Genomic DNA, 6,381 nt, shown 5'->3' with positions numbered 1-6,381 from the left:
AAATACGAAGAAATGAAGAGTATCCTGAACTCAATAGCTAACTTTGAGTTCCTCATAGGAAAGATTCTCGAGTCTTACTGAGCCGTGGTAAAATCTGCTGTTTTGAAGAGAGCGCCGCAGCGTGTAGTGTGAAGCAGTCGCCCTCCGTTTCTGGCGGTGGCGCCGCTGTGCCAATTGCAGCTTTGGTGTCTCCCTCTGGTGGGAAAGGGGAAAAGTTTCCTGTTCACGTGCATTTAAGCGGCGCTATGAGCGCGGCAGTCGGTCAGTCTGTCAGTCTCGGCGAGTCTGGTCAGTTTGTCAGTCCACGTGAGGCTGGGTCAGTCTCGCGTCACCAGTTGTTGGTCTGTCTCTCGTTCTCATTTTTGCGGCAGTGGGTGTCTGTCTGTCGTCGGAGTGGTAGTATGGCTGTCGTTTGGATCAAACTTTAAAGCCAAAAAATGAGAGTCTTGCCACTCCGCCAGAAACAGACCTCTGTTAGTGGTCGCCCGGTCGGGGCTGTGTTCCTGCATCTGAGTCTGCTCGTTAGGCCGCCAGTCTGCTTGAGTTTCTTGGGCAACGGTCATTGACGGTTGGATCGGTCGGTTGGTCGGTCGCGCACTGAGACACAAGATGACTGGTCCGCCTTGAGCATCGGCGCATGTGAGGTCCCCACGTGAGTCCAGTAGGCCGCGCCGTATAGAAAGGGGTAGTGGCTTCGCGGTCGACACGAGAGCAACAGTCAAACCACGTCATCGGGCTGGCCGGGGCGAACTGCGACGTCGTGAGACGGGAGATCTGCGTGCCTTCCTGAGTCCGTTGAAGCGGCTGGCAGCGGATGATTCGGGAGAGCGTTGGGGGTACTTCGCCAGGTCTTCGACAGAAATCGCAGTTTATTAGAAGTTAAGTGATTGGAGATATGTTGTTTCATTTACTTGTTAAATTCTACTTGTTTTCTTGGTGAGGTCACCAGCCGCTTTTTGGGGTTGTCCCACCATTCTTCTCCGTTTGCCCACCCGCAGGAAGGTGGTTATTTATGAACTGGGTGGTCCGTTTTCCCTTGTGGAGTTGGGGCGGGTTAGAGCAATCTGCGGTTTGGGTTGTTCAGTAATCCCCCTGTCAATCTGCCATACGTTAATAGCTGCCTCTGCCATGTTTGTCGGATTCGGTGGTAACGAATTTATTGCGTAAGGTGTAAAGGCCGAATTCCTGAAACATGCTTTTATCTTGCCTATCATCTTGCAAGGTGGTATATGTGTAATGTAGAGCATGTTGGTACATTTTATGTAAAACTGCATTTCATGAATTTTATTTAAGTGGTCGTTTTAGTATATAAAGTTGCCATCCTTCCACCGTAAGAGTTCTTTTAAAAACGTTGCACTTTCGGTGGCAAATAATTTTTAATGTGAGTGTTTTGTACCATTTCCATCCGTCTTACGGGGTGCATAGTGTGAGTTGTTAAAATTTTTAGTTTAAAGTAATCTGGTGTGTTGCAGATTTGCACCAGTGTAGTCTTTCAGAGGTTGCTGTTAGCGGCCGTGACTACGTCCATGTTAAAAGGGAGCGGCGAGGTTCTCAGCCCGAAAGCTCATACTATAAAAAAATTGTTATTTCTGCCTCTGAATAAATTGTAACCTGATATTTACAGGGTGCTTTCCGATTATGATTTTAAATCTGTTTAAAAAAAGAAGGCTTTTAGGAATAAAATTTCCATTTATTGAAAAAAAATTTAATTTGTTTCTTCAGTTACATATAGTGTGATTAAATGTGTTAATGTTCTTGACGAATCGCTAGTAAACAAAGTAAATTCTCAAGAAAAAGTTTTGAAAGTAAATTCACGGTTCACTTACATTCACAATCATTAATGCCCATGCCCATATAAACGAACATAACAAAAAAGACAAAGAAAAAGTGGAAGCCTTTTAGACTCAACCTGATGGCATTACTCAGACATTTCCGGATAAAAACGTCATCATTCTTCTTGGAGACTTTGATGTACAGTTGGTAAAGAAAAAAAAATGAGGAAGTTGTTGGAGAGTATCCTGCCCACTAAAGAATGAACAGAAATGGCACCAGGCTAATAGAAGTTTGCTAAGAAGACCACCTAATTCTTTTAAAAAACTACCACGAAACAAAAGACACGGATTTCCCCAAATCCCAGCGTAGGGGAATTTCAACTTGATCATGTGGCAATTTCTCTCAAAGAAATCATGGATGTTAGGGTACTCAGGGATGCAAACTTGGATTAGGATCACTACCTCTCTAAAATTAAGTCAATGTCATCCAAACAGGAAAGGCTACATGAATAAAGGGGAGAAGTACAGCACCGAAAAAATATTAAAATGAGATGAATTCACAACAAGCAACAGAACCTGCTCGTGACCCAAAGTTGGGAGGATATCAAGGAAAACCTCATTACTACCGCCGAACAGATAGCACCCAACATAGAAAGCAAAAAACACACCTTGTGGTCGCCAGAATGTGATGAACTCATTGAAACAAGAAAAGAAGCATGATAAAATTGGCAATCACGGAAAAGAGAAGAAATCAGATTGAATGTCATTAGAGTTAGGAAACTGGTATGTAAAAGTATAAAAAGGATTAAGAAGACTCATGAAAACAAAATTCTTCTCCAAATTGGTGAAGAATTTACTAAAAGCAACACAACAAGCTTTTACAGAAATTTCATACAAATGTTATCAGGATACGAAGCTCCCACCCATTAATATCGTGATTTAGATTGGACCATCACTCACAATAACATGGAAAATTGCAAGGTACCAATAGCCTACTTTGAGAAGCTTCTGAATTATGAACCCATCCTTGAAAATTTGAATCAATCCCAAATAACAGTGAGAAGCCGGATCCAGAACGACCAACGCCTGAAGAACTACAAAAGGAAATTTCAGAAATGAAAAAGCCCGCATCTCGTGGTCGTGCGGTAGCGTTCTCGCTTCCCACGCCCGGGTTCCCGGGTTCGATTCCCGGCGGGGTCAGGGATTTTCTCTGCCTCGTGATGGCTGGGTGTTATGTGCTGTCCTTAGGTTAGTTAGGTTTAAGTAGTTCTAAGTTCTAGGAGACTGATGACCATAGATGTTAAGTCCCATAGTGCTCAGAGCCATTTTTGAACCAGAAATGAAAAACAACGAAGCATCCAGAGAAAACCAAATATTGGCCGAACTGTGGGAAAAGCTGTCAAAAATGCAATTACATCCGTTCAACGTGTTTTCGATAAAATCTGGGAAGAAGTAGAGAGCCCCACAGAATGGAGAACAGCTCTCATCCACCCTATCCACAAGAAAGGCTTAAAGACAGACCCCAACAATTATAGAGGAATATCGCTGTTGAATATAACATAGGCTCAAGGTTCTTTCTCACGTCCTTTTGAACAGGACAGAGCCACAATTGAAACCGCAAAGCGGGGAATACCAGGGAGGTATTAGGAAAGCAGATTATGCTCAGAACAAACAGTAAACCTCAAAAACAACATCACATTACAAAAATCAAGGACAAAGATTGATTTCAGAAAAGCATATGGTTTGATTGACTCAGAATCTCTATTAACAGCCCTTGAAGAAGTGGGTTTGGATAATAAAGCAACAAATATCATAAAAACGAGACATAGAAATACATTTTCGGCAGTTAAATTCATGGGAAAACTATCAGAGCCCTTCGAAATAATAATAGGGGTGCGACTGGGCCCTTCGCGTTGCTGTTCCATTGTGTGTTTGAGAAAATAGTCAGAGAATGGAACACAAATATAGAGAGTGGTATAATACTGGGTTGCAAAAAGAAGAATCTAGAAATAAATTGCCTTGCCTTTGCTTGTGATATGGCCCTGTCTGCCGAAGCAATGGAAGAATTTGTATTGTCTTTGGTACTTGGTATTTTCTTTCATATGATATGCAGTAAAACAGTCAAGAAGATGTAACGCAACTCCACAAGACTTACACATTAAGTTTATTGCTCCTATCTTTTGTTTTTGGAACATACATAGTTTCTTCGTTTCCGTTTATTCGTTTCGGAAATACGTAGGCCTATTAGTTGGTGTTGCTTTATGTGACCGGAAAGTCTGTCAACCGGATCATGATGAGACGTACGCGATGTGGTGGCGACCTCCAAGTTTTGGTCCGCGCATTCATCGTAAATAATCGTATCGTCTCTTTCGTCTGCCATGAAGAAAGGGCACAAGTACTTATAAAAACAAAAAACTTGATGACGTGTGTAACTTACTGTTACCTTAACAAAACTAGCACACTAAACTGTCGCGGTTCCACCAGATGCGTAACATTATCTTTTGTGGATGCATGAAGATTACCTACAGAGTGTTGCTACTTTGTTTAGGCTCAACTATTCATTCTTTTCCTTGTGTTAGCATAAAGATACCATTTTTCATCACCAGTAACGTTTCAGAATAGGAATAGTCGGAGTTGTTCACGAGCCAGTTCATGACGGGCAAGCCGAGATACACATATTGCCTTCCGCTGATTTTTGTGATTTTGGCTTAGAACATGCGACACCCGTACACCCGATTTTTGAACCTTCCCCAGAGCATGTGAATGTCGCACGATGATGGAAAGTTCACGGTTCATCACATTTTCCAGTTCTCGAATACAGTGAATTGGATCATTGAAGATTAATCCCTTTAAGTGATCTTCATTAATCTCCAGACATCTTCCTAAATGCGGAGTGTCACTAATGTGAAAACAATTGACCTTAAAACGAGAGAACGAATTTCTTGCTGTGTTCTGTCCAATGGCGTTACCCCGTACACGGGCCAAATGCTTCTGCTGCCTCCGCTGCCGTCACCCCTCTACTGAAATCAAACGGAAGAACATGTCAGAAATGTCCTGATTTCTCTCCACTAGGCACTCCATTTTCTAGCGTCTACAGTTCCACTCACTATCTTCAACGACAAAACGATAGTAGGTAAACTTAAACAGCAACAGCGAACTGAAAATAAAAAATGACAATCGATAAATACATCCATCGCAACCGGAATAGCAACAAACGAACATACGAACTTCGGCGAAGAGACGCCTGCAGACCAAAGTTAGGCAAACCCGCAATGGACAGGGGTTGTGTTGGAGTAAATCGGTGGACAGCGGGATATACAGGGTGTTACAAAAAGGTACTGCCAAACTTTCAGGAAACCTTTCTCACACACAAAGAAAGAAAATATGTTATGTGGACATGTGTCCGGAAACGCTTACTTTCCATGTTAGAGCTCATTTTATTACTTCTCTTCAAATCACATTAATCATGGAATGGAAACATACAGCAACAGAACGTACCAGCGTGACTTCAAACACATAGTTACAGGAAATGTTCAAAATGTCCTCCGTTAGCGAGGATACATGTGTCCACCCTCCGTCGCATGGAATCCCTGATGCGCTGATGCAGCCCTGGAGAATGGCTTATTGTATCACAGCCGTCCACAATACGAGCACGAAGAGTCTCTACATTTGGTACCGGGGTTGCGTAGACAAGAGCTTTCAAATGCCCCCATAAATGAAAGTCAAGAAGGTTGAGGTCAGGAGAGGGTGGAGGCCATGGAATTGGTCCGCCTCTACCAATCCATCGGTCACCGAATCTGTTGCTGAGAAGCGTAGGAACACTTCGACTGAAATGTGCAGGAGCTCCATCGTGCATGAACCACAAGTTGTGTCGTACTTGTAAAGGCACATGTTCTAGCAGCACAGGTAGAGTATCGCGTATGAAATCATGATAACTTGCTCCATTGAGCGTAGGTGGAAGAACATGGGGCCTAATCAAGACATCACCAACAATGTCTGCCCAAACTGTGGGGCGGCGGTTGGAAAAATTTTGTTGCTGTTATATAATTTGTTTGGTTTGTAGAATGTAAAACCAGTTCCTTTCCCGGCCGATTAACCATATGTGCGGCGGCGGGTGGAATTATTGTTCTTAAATGCGTTCCTAATATTTATGCTGTCTTTCGCCGTTCTCAACACTGGCTCTCTAACTACAATATTGGCTACCAGAAAGTGATTAGCAAAACGTGAAGCCTGTAATTAGAATTCCTAGTGCCCACTTCATCTGAGAATACACTTATAGTTACAGCTTATAGCTCTGAGGAATTAGGAGATTGTCCAGGATTTATAATCAAAAACGATTTTCTAAAATAGTTGAGTATATTCTGAAAGTCACAGATGAAAACAAAAGAATCCACACAATCTAACTAACGGAGCAGTTCAGAGTCTAATGCGCTGATGCAACTATAAATGTCCAAATTAAATGTTTAAATGAATGCTGGCCATAATTTGATGATTAGCTTCATCAAACGCCACGCTAAATAATGGTAGAATGTTTGTCCCGCGGCGGCACGTGAAAATACGACAATACGCAAACTGAAGATCGATAATTAAAGTCAACCCAGAATTAACA

The sequence above is a fragment of the Schistocerca nitens genome, chromosome 2 (assembly GCF_023898315.1).
Source record: "Schistocerca nitens isolate TAMUIC-IGC-003100 chromosome 2, iqSchNite1.1, whole genome shotgun sequence".
NCBI lineage: Eukaryota > Metazoa > Arthropoda > Insecta > Orthoptera > Acrididae > Schistocerca > Schistocerca nitens.
The sequence above is the reverse complement of the archived record's forward strand: the minus strand, read 5'-3'. Positions refer to the sequence as shown.